Genomic DNA, 16,926 nt, shown 5'->3' on the forward strand with positions numbered 1-16,926 from the left:
GTGTTGTGGGTGATTTTATTAAAGGTCATGACCGTGCTTGTAGTAGCGTGATGTTTAGGAGTGTGAGAATATTTCACTAGTGTTGACAGTTGGATGATGAGGTTACGAGTGTGAGTAAACTTCGAGGACGAAGTTCCTTTTAAGGGTGGTAGAATGTAACATTCCGTTTGATGTCTATGAGTGTCTTGGTATTGGGTTTGATAGTTGATGATATTATGGAGCTAGCAGCATTAGAGGATGGTAGTTGGTTATGTATGGAGTTGGTGTCGTGAGAGATATATATGTGGTAGATACAATATCGTGAGTCACGTTGTGGAAGTAAACGTAGTTGGTGGAGTGGGTGTTAAGAGTTCATGTTCTATGTTCGGTCGAGTTCTTGAGTCCTTAGCTAAGTTGTTGTGTCTTGGTCGAGTCAGTATGGTTGTTTTTATGTATGGGTTGAACTTCGGGGACGAAGTTCTTTTTAAGGAGGGAAGACTGTAATACTCCGTATTTATGAGTCTTTGGGTACTCTATCGAGTAGGCCTTACTCTGTCGAGTAAGGGTAAGTTGCGTTTTAGAAAAGTTTCTGACCTGTTGGGTACTCGATCGAGTAGCTAGGATACTCGATCGAGTAAGGGGGTACTCGATCGAGTACCTCGGGTACTCGATCGAGTAGCCGGTTTTACGGGGAGTTTTCTCGGGTTTTGTTAATTATGCGATTAAGGTATTTAAGCTTCGTCGTCATTATTCTAAATCACTTTTACAAAACCTAAATTCCTGTTTAAGAGAGAAAGCAAACAAGTTCATCTTCTTAATCGCATTCTTAGCAATTCCCGGAGTTCAGACGGTCAGTTCTTGTCGTTGTTTATACCGTTGAGTTCCTTGCGTCGAGGGTAAGATCTACGTACCCTTTTTATTGTCTTTCCTTTGTTTTGGTTAAACCCTAATTTAGAGATTTGGGGGTTTATGTGTAGTATGTGATTTGTTAGCCTTTATATGTTATATGATAGGAGGAGGTTTCGTAGAGGAAGCTTTTTGACACAGCTGTAGAGACCGTCTGATAATTGTGCTTTTCAGGTAGGATTTCCTACTCAGTATTAGTCCCATAATGGGATATTGGTGATGTGTTGTACTTGGTTGTTTGATATAATGATTGTACTGTGTTTGTGGTTGTGATTGCTGTTGATGGTTCGCGAGGCGTGGCCTCGGCTGAGTGGGGTCACTTGCGGGAGTGACTTCACGCCCTAGTTTCGCCCTTCGTGGAACCCGCCACGGAAGGGGATGTGCACATTAATGGACAGGGTTATCGCTCACTATGTGGAGCGGGGATTTGGTGGGTACGGTGCGGTCCCCCATCGCGTGGCTGGTCCAAAGTGGACGATCGGTGATTGAGATGATTGGAATTGGTTGGTTGTGTGTGTGTGACGTTAAGTTTTGCCGTTTATCTTATTGTTGATATATGTATTGAATTGTGTGATTAGTATCGACCCGTTTAAATGTTTTAAAAACTGTGGTGATCCATTCGGGGGTGGTGAGCAGTTATTGAGCAGGTATGATATGACGCGTATGAGATAGCTGGGATGAGTCATCACGTGGCAGTTAGAAGTCTTCCGCTGTGTCAGACGGTGTTTTGTAGCTTGATAGTTTTAGTAGTAGACCGTCTGAGAATCTTGTATTTCTTTTTATCAGTTTGGAATTGCTATGTAATCACCTTAAACTTTATTTACTTTTAAAGTTATTTCGTTATTGTCTTATGAATATCATGCCTCGGATTACCGAGATGGTAATATCTTCATACCTGAGTGGTCCTGGTAAGGCACTTGGAGTATGGGGGTGTTACACAGACGGAATATCAACGGAGTCTACAAGGGGAATATCAATGCGAGGTATGATAGGTATGGATTCCCTAGGGTCATCGGACTTAGTAAAAACCAAGTCCTTGTTGGGGCTGGTGTCCTTTACAGTTAGTGCAAGGACTTATAAATCTCTAAAAGGATCAAAGGGCATACTTTTGGTATTATTATCAGTTGATCCACGTTTATCAATAACGGTTGGCTTGCTAGATAAGTTTGACGTTATTGTCATACAGATGGCGGTGATCAACTGGTCCCTAAAAGTCACACCTATAGGATACGTTTGAGAGATGTGACAGTATGAAAATACAGTCATGTTGATGCCAAAGTTGACTAAGCAGTTAGTCGGAGTCATTGACTAATAATTAGTCAAACGCGATGTTGAGATATTTTATTTAATACGGATTAAATAAAATGGGCTAAGGCGAATTAAGCAGTTAATTCGTAAATTAAATATAAACGATCATATTTAATTGATGTATATTGAATTAATTATACAATATCGTCTTTGTCGGACATGTATTAATATTTCAACTAACCCGTGTTATTAGTTGATATTTTAATAGCCGATAACCGATGACGATTTATAATAAAAAACCGCGCCATATACATTTAGCTATTTTCGAGCCTGACCACGAGTTAAAATTAAGAGGAAGTGGAAGCCCACTTCCCCATGAGGGCTCACGGTTGGCCGAATGGAGGAACAAAAGGAGAGCCTCTCCTCCTTTCTAACCTAATCAATCATTTTGACAAAAACATTAGGGTTTCAGAGTATTCTTCTCTGAAATTTCTAGATCTCACATCGAATAACCTCACAATAGCTCTCTCGATATTGCAAGTCAATTAGAGAGCATTTCTAGCACAAGGGCATAGTCTCAGACGGTCTTGGGTGCAACGATTAGGAGGAAATCTCTGTTGATTTCTGTTCTTTACGCCGCACATCAAAGGACCCGAGGTTGATTCTTAATCTTTATCGTTTTCTATTGTATTTCGTTTATGACCATAAAATCGTATGTTATATTTACGTTATAATCCTTAAAATTAAGGGAATTTTACGGATATTTCCCTATAAGTGGTATCAGAGCGAGGCCACGTAAATTTTCATTGTGATTTTTCATAAATCGATTTGAAACGATCTTGTTATTGTACAAAATCTACACGGCTGGTAATTTTTTTTTACACGGCTGAATTTTTTTGTCTTGAAAACCGTGCCGTCACATGTTTTACACGGCTGTTTTGTTTCTGTTTTCGATTTGGTATTTTGCATATTGTTATTTTATACGGAGATTATAGCAATATGTTAAGTTTTGTCAATTGTAGAATTGATTTCATGCGTTTTTGATAAAAATTGAAATTGGTTTTGTGTTGACAAACTGTTTCACGAGGGTTTTTGATTTTTCAGAAATTTTTGTTCTCGATCGAGCATGTTTCTACTCGATCGAGAGGTTTTCTGTCTTGTTTTTGCTCGATCGAGTGCTTGCTTAACTCGATCGACCCTTTTAAAACCCCAACTATTCGATCGAGAAGTCCTCGTGCTCGATCGAACAGCTTTGCTAATAAAAGTTCTCGATCGACCTCCAGTACTGTCGATCGAGCACTTTCTGTTTGGCATACCCCTCGATCGACTAGCAGTTCAGTCGATCGAGCCCTGTTGTTCCTCGATCGAGCACTTTTGTCCCTGGATCGAGGGATTTTGATTTGGCAGCTTTGAATTTTATTCTCTTTTGTTTTAAATTCTATTTTGGCCATAAAATGTACATCATACGGATGTTGTACACTCGCTTGATAGTGAAACGGTTCACTCACGTACCATATAGTTATTTTAAATTGTATTTAAAGTAATGGATTGTATTAGATTAAAATTAAACTGATAGAAGCGGTTTTATCACATAAATTTTAATCGTTAAAAGGTGGTTTGGATAAATTTAACATAATTACGGAATTATGTCACGAATAAATTTGTTTTAGTTGATGCATTTTATTTATCGTTTTTGTTGAATGCCTTGAATGCTTTTAATTACGTATTTATTTTTACAAACGATTGTAACTTAGTGTGGCCTTAGTAGAACGTGTTACCGTAATGATGGAACACGGTCTTGGTTGTATTTTGAGATCTCGTATCTCCGTTTTGGATTTTTCACTTGTAATTACAGTTTTTGTATTTAGAATGTAAATAGGTTTATATTTGTAAATTTTAAATTGTAATTTTGAGAAGACCAAAGACGGAGAACAGGATGCTCACTCATTTGCATGGACAAAGATGGAACATCAAGACAAGCTTTTCGGGTCCAACGGTGGATTCCAAAGTTGTATTATGTTCTTTTTACTAGGATAGGCCACACTAGGAATTTTATTTACGTATTGCATTCTTTTATTTATTTTTCGTTACGATAATATGCATCATATTCCGCCTAAAACCAAACCACCTAATAATTGCATGAAAACTGACTCATATAGAGGTCACGCGTTAGTTTTCTATGACATTCATATGTCACACGATTTTAAGCCATCACCTAAATTAATTCATTCACGTAATGCTAGTTTTTCGTTCACTTAAAATGAATTAAAATTAAGTTGATGGGATCTTCCTCGTATAAACCAAAATTGAGAATGGTCTTTATAGGTCAAACTCCAATGAGTCCCTTCTTCGTCGGTAGGCATAATATGACCCCTTCTACGTCGGGTAAGTTGGAACCGATTGACCTATTTTATCTCAACACTATGGTCACTAAATGCGATCCTGTGATTATGGTGGACTATAGATAGGATTTACGGAAATCTATCGACCAAGAGTTCTTACGGAAGAATTAGCTAAACAGTTGGCTTATCAATTTACAGAAATTGAGTCTTGGGATCACTTGTATCATTCTTGAGCGAGATCAATTATGCAAGTGCAATGAGTCTACACGTTAAAATGAATTTTAAATAGACTTAAATCACCTCGATGAGTTGCTTATTTCGTTTTTTTGTTTTTCTTCCTTTTTCAGTGTAGAACACGATCAATTAAACTACTATAACGAAATGGCTGGTCCCACTAACGACCCAATGCCAAGTGCCACATTGGACCGTGAGTCCTGGCTTCGGATCTTCATGAATCGGATGAATCGGTCTACTCGGATCAAGAATGATGGATCAAACTTCGCAGATCGGGAGGCGGCATTACGGAATCTTTGCCGCCGCCGACGGAAGCTCAAATATCTAATAGAGCCCATCCCGCCAAACCCAGGTCCCACGGCTAGAGCTAATGAGATCGCCAAGTTTAACGATTTTACGTATGGAAGCGGGTGCGATTAAAAACGTACTCATTTTTGCAATGGAACCCAATTTGCAGAAACGCTTCATAGCCCATGGTGCAAACAAGATTTTCACCACGCTCACTAAGGAATTCTCGAAAGCACCGAGAATCGTGACCTATGAGCATACCACTCGCTTCTTTGATGCGAGACTCCAGAAGGGCCAACCGGTTAGCCCACACATTCTCAGCATGATTGAGAATGTCGAGAAGCTGGAGACGCTTGATTGTAAGATCAGCGAGAACATTGTGATTGACCGCATGCTTCATTCACTCCACGATGGTTTTGCGCTCTTTAGAGCGAATTACTATATGAATGATTTGAAGAAAAGTCCCCATGAACTGCACTCCCTTCTCGTACGGCACCGAGAAGGACATGAAGTTCGGTGGGAGCATGAAACAGGATGTTCTCGTTGTGTCAAACAAGGGCAAGGGTAAGGGCAAAGCTAAAGCGAGACCTAGCGAGGTAAGGCGAAGTTCAAGAAGTCGGGTTCAGGTAAGAGTGGTCCTGGTGAGTCGAGCAACTCATCAGGCGCGACAAAGAGCAAGGATGGTAACATGGAGTGTCACCATTGCCACAAGACTGGGCATTGGAGGCGTACATGTCCCGTATACCATGAGGACATAAAGGCGGTCGCGTTAAACTTTGTTGGTATGTCTTCTTCTTCTACTTTTATTCATATGATTGAGATTAACCACGCAAGTTACGGAACTTGGGTACTAGATACTGGTTGTGGTTCTCATCTCTGTAATCATGTGCGGGGGCTCAAACATCGAACCCCTCGTAAAGGGTGAGGTGGACTGCGTGTCGGGAATGGAGCACGAGTGGCTGCCGTCTCGAGGGGAACATATGTGATCCAGCTTCCTAGCGGATTTGAGTTATTTTTAAATAACTGCTATTATGTACCCAGTCTTTCGAAAAACATTATTTCGGTTTACACTTGACAAACTTGGTTTTTCATTTGTAATAGAGAATAATTCTTGCATTTTCTCATTACACAATATGATTTATGGCAAGGCAATCTCCATGAATGGAATTTATGTTTTAGATCAGAACCACCTGAAATATTACACGTAATGAATAAAAAGTTAAAGGTTGGTGACAAAGATCAAACATATCTATGGCACTGCCGTATGGGACACATTAATGAGAAACGCGTAAAACAGCTCATGAAAAATGGAGCTATCTCGGCCTTTGATTTTCAATCATTTGGCACGTGTGAATCATGTCTCATCGGTAAGATGACTCGGATTTCCTTCAAAGGTGTTGGAATGCGCTGGCCGACCTATTAGGGCTCATACACACGGATGTATGTGGACCTATGTCAATCACCGCACGAGAAGGCTATAGGTATTTCATCACTTTCACGGACGATTTAAGTAGATATGGCTATGTCTACTTAATGAAGCACAAAAGTGAATCCTTTGAGAAATTCAAAGAATACGAACGAGTCTGAGAACCTCTGGGTAGAAAGATTAAAACACTGCGTTCAGATCGTGGTGGCGAGTATCTTTCTCACGAGTTTGATCAACACCTTAAGGACTGTGGGATTGCCCTACAGTTAACTCCACCTGGAACACCTCAATTGAATGGTGTGTCCGAACGGAGAAATCGAACTCTACTTGATATGGTTCGATCCATGATGAGTCACACGATATTACCTGATTCATTATGGGGTTATGCTCTTTCGTCATTTTGCTCTAATACTTTTAATCAAGTCCGTCTAAAGTCTGTTGACAAGACTCCATATGAACTATGGAAGGAACGGTCCCTAACTTGTCCTTTATACGGGTTTGGGGCTGCGAGGCTTATGTCAAGTGGAGACACGAGGATAAGCTCGGCCCGCGATCGGTCAAGACATACTTTATAGGTTATCCTAAGGGAACACTTGGTCATTACTTTTATTCGCCAACCGAACAACGTGTCTTTGTTGCGGCTAGTGCGACATTCTTAGAGAAGGAATTTCTCGAGAATGCAAAGAGTGATAGAACCTTCGACTGTCGGAGATTCCGAACCAAATACCGAGCAACCATTGGAGGAACCAGTTCCTTCAATCCCAGCTGCGGTTAATATTCTTGAGGAACCTAGGAGGTCGGGAAGAGTCTTTATTCCTCCGGGACATGGATACATTGGTATGGTCGAGGAACATGACATAGATGACATTCTACTCTTAACGAGTAGTGAACCCGCAACCTATAAAGGTGCCATGACCGATTCGACTCAAAGCTATGGCTTGAGGCCATGCAATCCGAGATGGACTCTATGTATGAGAACAACGTATGGGATCTTGTTGACTTACTTGCTAAGGTTCGTCCCCTTCAATGCAAATGGCTTTACAAGATAAAGCATTCTGTGGAAGGTCAACAAGATATCTACAAAGCACGACTAGTTGCTAAAGGTTTCACCCAAGTGCCAGGTTTGCACTACGATGAAATTTTTGCACCCGTAGTCATCTTTGCGTTCCATTCGGATTATCTTAGCAATTGCCGCTTTTCATGACTATGAAATTTGGCAGATGGATGTGAAAACCGCCTTCTTAAACGGCTTTTTGGAGGAAGAGTCGTACATGGTACAACCCGAAGGTTTCATCGATCCTGAACATCCTAAGAAAGTGTGCAAGCTTAAGCGGTCCATTTATGGACTTAAGCAAGCATCTCGGAGTTGGAATCATCGCTTCGACCAAGTGATAAAAGACAATGGATTTACTCGATCGGTCGAGGAACCATGTCTATATATCAAGTCGAGTGGGAGCAAGATTGTCTTCCTAATATTGTATGTTGACGACATACTTCTGATTGGGAATGACATACCTCTCTTAACTTCGGTGAAAGTATGGTTGAAAAACCATTTCCAGATGAAAGATCTGGGTGAGGCACAAAGAATTCTGGGCATCCGTATCTATCGAGATAGATCACGTCGGATGTTATCTCTCGATCAGAGTCTTACATAGACAAAATCCTAGAGAGATTCAAAGCATGACTAACTCCAAAAAGGGGTTTCTTCCTATGGCTCCGGGGGTGCATTTGAGCAAGTCTCGGGCACCGAGACACCGGAAGAGAAAGAGCGCATGACACGGATTCCTTATGCCTCGGCTATAGGATCAATCATGTATGCCATGATATGCACACGTCCGGACGTGGCATATGCATTGAGTATGACAAGTCGGTTCCAACAGCATCCAGGTGAATCACATTGGTTAGGTGTCAAGAACATTCTTAAGTACCTACGGAGGACTAAAGATTGGGCATTGACTTATGGAGGCCCTCAAAAGCTATGCGCAACCGGTTACGCAGATGCTAGCTTCCAAACGGATCGAGATGACTCGAAATCTCAGTCTGGATTCGTTTTTACTCTTAATGGTATGCGATCAGTGGAAGAGTTCCAAACAAACATTACAAACAGATTCTACGACCGAGTCCGAGTACTATGCCGCGTCCGAAGCTACAAAGGAAGCGATATGGATGCGTCAATTCTTACATGGACTATCCGTAGTGCCTAGTTCGAATGACCCGATAACCATCTATTGCGACAATAGTGGTGCCATCTTCCAAGCTAAGGAGCCTAAGTCTAGCAACAAGTCTAGACATGTACAACGGAAAGCTCATCTAATCCGAGATTACGTGGAGCAAAAGGAAGTAGTGATAGAAAAGATTGCTACGAGATGATAACATATGAGATCCTCTCACTAAACCATTACGACAAGATAAGCATGAAGGGCACGTTAATTCCATGGGAATTAAACGTGTTCCTAAGTTGTAGTACTCTTTTATGGATTAGATTCATTTTCTTTTGTACTCTATACAACATCATCGTTTTGATATTTATATATTTTGTTTTTCATGTGGAATTGTACGACAATTTTGAACACCACAAAGTGAACTGAACAAACATTATATTTCTAGTCCTTAAATTGCCCACATGAGCTGATAACTCTGGCAATTATTTTGTGACGTTGGTTGATGGTGGGTTCAACAAGCCATAAGTCAAACGGTTGACTGACCAATCACAGAGGCGAGTTATACGGATATCTCGTAGGACACAATTGTGACATCGACGTGGAGTCCTAAATGTTTTATAACATTCGGTGCCCGGTCGTGGATAGGACTTCCATGGTGATCCTAAGAGTCGATTCTTTTGACTATCGACTGTCTCTTGAGACTAAGGCAGATTTTGGGTGACTTTGGTTTCTTTCTCACGGTCATCCGTAACGGGGGGCCAAGTAGATTTTTTTCGGGTCATTTCATGCGTGCTTAGATCGGAAGGAGTCGAGTTGAAGGAAATATTCAGCCTTTATCAGGTACTCGATATTTCTCGGGGCCACTCGAGGAGTCAGAATCGAAATGCATGGCCATGCTCGGATACGGATTCGTTTTATCAGTTAAGTTACTCTCTAGTCGGGGAAACCACTCTTGATCCAGATCGATTGTAAAATACGACCTTTGCGGATCCGGATCTGCAAATTGTTTTACATTGAGTGGGAGAAATTTTTAAATGAATATGAGAATCGGTTATCGCACATACACTTGTACGGACAAGTGGGAGTTTGTTGGAGCCTGTGTCCTCCAGTTAGTGCGGATAACGTCATTGCACGTACACTTGTACGGACAAGTGGGAGCTTGTTGGGGCTGGTGTCCTTTACAGTTAGTGCAAGGACTTATAAATCTCTAAAAGGATCAAAGGGCATACTTTTGGTATTATTATCAGTTGATCCACGTTTATCAATAACGGTTGGCTTGCTAGATAAGTTTGACGTTATTGTCATACAGATGGCGGTGATCAACTGGTCCCTAAAAGTCACACCTATAGGATACGTTTGAGAGATGTGACAGTATGAAAATACAGTCATGTTGATGCCAAAGTTGACTAAGCAGTTAGTCGGAGTCATTGACTAATAATTAGTCAAACGCGATGTTGAGATATTTTATTTAATACGGATTAAATAAAATGGGCTAAGGCGAATTAAGCAGTTAATTCGTAAATTAAATATAAACGATCATATTTAATTGATGTATATTGAATTAATTATACAATATCGTCTTTGTCGGACATGTATTAATATTTCAACTAACCCGTGTTATTAGTTGATATTTTAATAGCCAATAACCGATGACGATTTATAATAAAAACCGCGTCATATACATTTAGCTATTTTCGAGACGACCACGAGTTAAAATTAAGAGGAAGTGGAAGCCCACTTCCCCATGAGGGCTCACGGTTGGCCGAATGGAGGAACAAAAGGAGAGCCTCTCCTCCTTTCTAACCTAATCAATCATTTTGACAAAAACATTAGGGTTTCAGAGTATTCTTCTCTGAAATTTCTAGATCTCACATCGAATAACCTCACAATAGCTCTCTCGATATTGCAAGTCAATTAGAGAGCATTTCTAGCACAAGGGCATAGTCTCAGACGGTCTTGGGTGCAACGATTAGGAGGAAATCTCTGTTGATTTCTGTTCTTTACGCCGCACATCAAAGGACCCGAGGTTGATTCTTAATCTTTATCGTTTTCTATTGTATTTCGTTTATGACCATAAAATCGCATGTTATATTTACGTTATAATCCTTAAAATTAAGGGAATTTTACGGATATTTCCCTATAGTCCTCTCCTCCGACCTGAAAGGTAAGTGTCCCAACCCCGACATCAACAATTGCGCCAGCAGTGCACAAAAATGGTCGTCCCAAAATAACGGGAATGTTACGGTCCTCGGGTATATTTAAGACAATAAAATCTACGGGAATAAAGAAATTCCCGATCCTAACAGGTACATCATGTAGAGCTCCTTTGACCCGAACATAAGAATGGTCACTAGTGAACAATCGTTTTTTAGCGTGTGAACTTAGTCAACCCAAATTTCAAGGCAAGAGACAAAGGTAAAACGCTAATACTAGCTCCTAGGTCACATAAAGCACTATCAATTGAATGGGTCCCTATTGAACATGGTATAGAAAAACGACCTGGTCCGACATTTTGGCGGGGTCCCATTTCGAAGAAGTGCACTACACTCTTGATCATAGCAACATTCATTCTCGCCTTAACATCACTAATATCCTTCTTAGACCAATTAATTTGACCAATAAATTCAGAATAAGAGGGTACCTGGGCAATCATCGCTTTGTAGTGATCAGCGACATTGAGATCTCGGATACGGTCCAGGAATGCACGGTGTGGTAGCAATTGTTGTGGATAAGGAACTTGAACAGAATAGGAGTTGACTATATGTTCCTTTTTATCGTCATTAGAAATAGGCATTATTGACGTATCAGTGTTGTCCATAGCAAGGCAATTCGATCGAGGTATCACAGTACTCAATCGAGAGCTTTCTTCACTCATATTGCTCGATCGAACAGTCACAGAGACTGTTCGATCCAGATCTTGTTCTTCAGCCGTGCTCGATCGAACAGACTTGGTGACTGTTCGATCGAGGTTCTCCTTCCCAGCAGTGATCGATCGAACATTATCGAGTCCTGTTCGATCGTGGTGATCCCTTCCACTTCGTTCGATCGACCTATGTTAGTCACTCGATTGAGTGATTCCTCTGTCTGGGTTTAAATCTTCGCATAAACTCTTGAAGTACGATAGGAATTCGTCATCCGAGTCATAGAAATCATTCTCAACATTGGGTGACACGGGTTCTTCATGAGACGGAATGGTGTCGGTGTTGATAGCATACACCGTCTCATATTGCTCTTGGATTTGCTCGACTTGACTAGTTGGTTCACCCAAGCCTGTAACTTCAGTATACGGATGGCAAATTCCTCACCAAGTGCCCTTATCATTGACTTAACTTCTTGACCTCATCATTCGAGCAAGTGGGGGAATTGGTTGCGATGAGAAAGAATAACAAGGCGGTGGATAGCCTTGTTGCAGCAACGGTTGTGGTCTAGGCCTCAGTGGAGGAGCAGCCTCATAGTGATTACCACAACCCCAAGATTCTTTCCTCTCCCAATTAGTATATCTTTCAGTTTGAGCTTCAAACTGAGCAATAAGTCGAGAGACGGACGTCATCTTGGCAAAAGGGGTCGAAGGTACTCAAGCCTTCCCTTCGACAATCTCTTTCTAAAATCTGTCTAATAGACCTGTAAGACCTATCAAAACAGCACTAAAGAAAAAGATAAGAACGGCCTCAAGGTACTCAGTCTTCCCTTGAGACGAAAAACAGACAAAAATAAAACAGATAAAAGCGTCGCCTCCCCGGCAACGGCGCCAAAATTTGATACTGTCGTTATGTACCAAAAATAAATACCTAAGTTACTACTAACAGAAGTCAGCGGTAAGTAGGGTCGATCTCCACAGGGAGGCTAAATTGCTATCTATCTGTTTAGTTCGGTCCGTCAGGGTGTCACAGGAATGGGGTTTTGATTGTTGAACTAAACTAATGAAAAGGTAAGAGAGGAATAAACGCAAGAAATTAACAGAGGAGAAGGGAATATGCTAGGAGTCGGTCTACCGTGGCAGCTATACTATCGGGTATACTGAGGCGATTAAACTATTGATAGGAAGAGTTATGGTCGTCACCTTTCGGTCCTTAAACCGCCCTAAAGCGTAAATAGCTTAGCTTTCGCCCTCACTACAATACCCTATTGTAATTAAGCAAGCCTTCCCTTCCAATCTTTCGATCCAGGTCGGGGTTAACTAGAATTATTGGTCTCCTGCATGCATTCATTCGTCCTGATAACAATTAAATTGCCTAATACAATTCTTATCGCAAGGCTAATCTATTCAAGTCAATTATAACACATTGCTAACACGGCTTCCCTAATCCTAACATACTAAGGAAATTAGCTACACATGGCTCGGGGTACTACACTAGCAATTGCTAATCTAATAACATAAGACATGGCAACTAAAAGGAGAAACAATAAAAGCAATAAAAGAAAAAGGAAGAATAAAAGGGAAGAAATAAGTTACTGAATTAATGATCCGGAATTAAGAGAACAAAGTAACAGTGTGTTGGAACAAATAAGAGAGGAGAAAAGAGAGTAGAGTAACGTGCAGTCCCCCCCTTTGTCTAACCTCCTGTTAGATTTATTTATAGCCTAAAAACATAAAACTTAATCTAAGCTTAACATGAATTGAGGCCCAGTAGCTTGTAATTGTTCGATCGAACACTTAAGCCACTCGATCGAACAGTTTCTTCGTCTGTTTACTCGATCGACCAAAAGCTAAAGCTCGATCGAACAGTTCTTCCGTCTGTTTACTCGATCGACCAAAAGGTAAGGCTCGATCGAACAGTTCCTGGTTCCAGCTCGTGTTGGTCTTGTAATTTGGTCTTTGACTTGTCCTTTTAGCTCCCGAAACACCTTCACGCATCCCAAGACAGCTATATTTCCCGCTCCAAATCATCTCTTCCTCCAAATGCATGCTAAACGGACGGTAAATGGCATGAATCTACTACTTTATGGCTCATTCCTGCAAATAAGACAAAATAACCCAAAGTAGCATATTCGGGGCATTTCGTAGCATAAAACCACGATAAAAGCATAGAAATACGTGCATAAAATAGGCTAAAAAGACTATACATTAGGCACGTATCAACAAACACAAGATAGAAATTTGAATATATTTGAGCTTCACTTCAATACAATAATACGATTTACTCATTACAATAATTGAGTTTCTACATTACAATAACCACAAATACCAGAGTTATTTCATCGAATATAATATCAAAAAAAAAAGATCCACCTTTTTTATTTACGCTAACTACGACGATAACAATAACTCAATAACTATATAGGAGTACTTAATTAAGAGAGCACTAAAGATGCAATTCACGGGCCGATCCGATCAGTACAAAATTATAAGGCATTAACCTCAAAGCCGCAACGGTGAAGATCAAAGGACTTACCAATGGGGTAGCGTAAAATTTGTGTCCCAAAGTCGCGTACACATTAGTTTATTACATGCCATATCTGCAAAAAAAAAGAAATAAACAAAGAAACAGACAGAAAATCAGTAAATCAAGCGTGAAAGTAAAGACGTAGTATGCATGGATGATTTATTGAATTCGGACACTATATATACACATTAACTTGTTGGTGTTTTGGTTACACATGACATCTATTAAGTTTATGAGTTTAATGTATAGTAGGAGTTGGTCGTAGCAGAAAAGCACATATAATAATAATTTGTGCTTTATTGGTGTGCTAAACTTAGTGATTAATTTGTTGGTGTTCACCTGCCCTGAACACCTGGTCTACACACAAATTATCCTATGCTGGCAAAATTAATCACTAAGTTTTGCAGAAATTTTTTATGGCAGCCTGAGGATGGGAAAGAAAGGCGATAATGAAAGAGTGGTCTTCTCTTTGTGCTCCTTATCGGGAGGAGGCTATAACATTAAAGAAATCCTTTCTTGGAACAAATGTATTATTTGCAAATGGATATGGGCAATTGAGACTAAATCTGAGAGTGTGTGGGCAGCTTGGAATTACAAGTATAACATTAAAACGGAGGATTTCTGGGCAATGGCGGTCAAACCTCACCACTCAGAAAGTTGGAGAAGTATTCTGCTGGTCAAGAATGAGCTTATTACTAGAACTGGCAGCATAGAAGGGGCAAAGCAAGTCTTGACTCGAAGTGTGCAGGCAGGTAAACTGAATCTCAGCCTACTGTATGAACACTTTAGGGTACCAGCAGCCAAGATCAGTTGGGCAAGAGGAGTTTGGAACACTGCTGTCTTACCTAAGCATAGGTTTCTTATGGTCCTAGCCGTGCAGGGGAAGCCAACTAATGTTGATAAACTCAATCAGAAAGGGCAATGTATTGTGAACAGATGTATCCTCTGCAAAAATGATAGTGAATTACATCAGCACTTGTTTTTTAATTGTCCCTTTGCCGTCTGATACCGGGCGGGGGTTTTGCAATGGTTGAGAATGAGTAATAGAACAAGGAACATGAGGAAGGAACTAAAATGGATTTCCAGGCATCGTGAGAGGAGACATTGGAAAGCTAGATCAGACTCGGCAGTTTAGCAGCCACGGTCTATAGCTTATGGGAGGAAAGGAATGGTCGTCTTTTTCGTGAAGAAGAACATGGTTCTGATTATATTTTGAAACGTATACAGTATGTAGTCAGTGTGAGGCTTCTCTTTGTAACTAATTCTCGATATAAGGATGAGGTAGTAGATTATCTAAATGCTTGAGCTAGGTAATTATTGGTTATACTTTGTAAGATTGGCCATTATTCCCTTTGTGGATGAATAAAATGGCTTGCTTTTCTTGCAAAAAAAAAAATAATAATTTGCAAAATTTTAGGATAAAGTTTACTTTAATTTGCTTTATTTGCTACGTGTATCAAACTGGAAATTTGATTCCTTCGCTACTTTCATTCGTAATGATCTGAAATATTAACTTATCTCGATTTCAGTTAGTAATTTATTTATTATATAATAATGCTCGAAAGTCTTTTACGTAAGTTGAACTCTCTAAAATCACTTCCTTTAATAATATAGATAGATTATTAAATTACTATTTTAGATCAAATTGTTCTTATGGTAAAAGTATTCTCTACGGTCACTTATGATCATGATATGATAAAAGTTGTTCTGCTTTCATATATAATATAATTAATTTACAACTTGATTACTATCTCTAAATGAAAATATTATCTCTAAATAAAAAAATAGTTTAGGTAATTTCGAAAATTTGGACTCTTTGTAATCGTTCGAAAAAAGCTTCCTTTAATATATATATATATATATATATATATATATATATATATATATATATATATATATATATATATATATATATATATATATATATATATATATATATATATAGAGAGAGAGAGAGAGAGAGAGGTGGGATCGGTGAGAACGAACACTCGGTGCAAACGGTGAGAACGAACTATAACCAATGGATTAACTAAAATCGTACGGCTGAATCTCGATGTCAACGCATACAAAAATTCCGTATTACTTACTCTGACTTTTCTCACCAAATATCTAACACATCAATTTAAAAAAAAAAATGTGATTATCGATCAGTAACCCAGAATTTCAACGAAAATTTATTTAATCGACCAACTTTTTGACGGAATTGATGTAAGTTTTCGCTAAAACTACTGATTGTTGTCATATATTTGATAAATCTACCTGTCAATTTGTAGTAATTAGATTTAAAAGCTTTCGTAATTTTTTTTTTTTGTCAATTTTTAGGGTTTTAATGGAAATCGAAGGATGCAATGATTTGGTTGATCCTACTAATTCAATTGTTCCAGCAGCTAACAGTGAACTCGGACAGATATCTTCTGAATTGGGACAGATATCTTCTGAATTGGGTATAGGTATGTCTATTTTTAGGGTTCTAATTATTCAAGGTCTATTTAGAGTGTTTTATTATTATTGATGTTAGTCATTGTATCTAGTGTAGTAATTGGTGTGAATTGTTGCTACATTAGTCAGATGATACATAGTGTTTAGGGTTTTCTGCTGTTGTGTGATGACGGTTATGTGATGTATTAGATTTCAGAAAGATAGCTGATGTCAAACTAGCCCTCTTGCTTCTAAGTTTTGATTGGCGTACCTGGAAATATAATTGATGTGTTTTCGATGTCATATTGCGCATCTGATAATATAAAGTCTGCATAGTGTTGTACTAGACTGGAAAAATGTACATGAATATCAAATAGATGATAATTAGTACGAACTAAAATTGTATCTGATAACCAAGTCTCTGTTTAGGGCCATTCTGGATAACTAATGTTTATAAGTTTTGATATGCGTACCTGATAATATAATTGATGCGTGTCTGATTTCAGATTGCGTATCTGTCAATATAACCCCTACATGCG

The sequence above is a fragment of the Silene latifolia genome, chromosome X (assembly GCF_048544455.1).
Source record: "Silene latifolia isolate original U9 population chromosome X, ASM4854445v1, whole genome shotgun sequence".
In the NCBI taxonomy this organism is placed as follows: Eukaryota; Viridiplantae; Streptophyta; class Magnoliopsida; order Caryophyllales; family Caryophyllaceae; genus Silene; species Silene latifolia.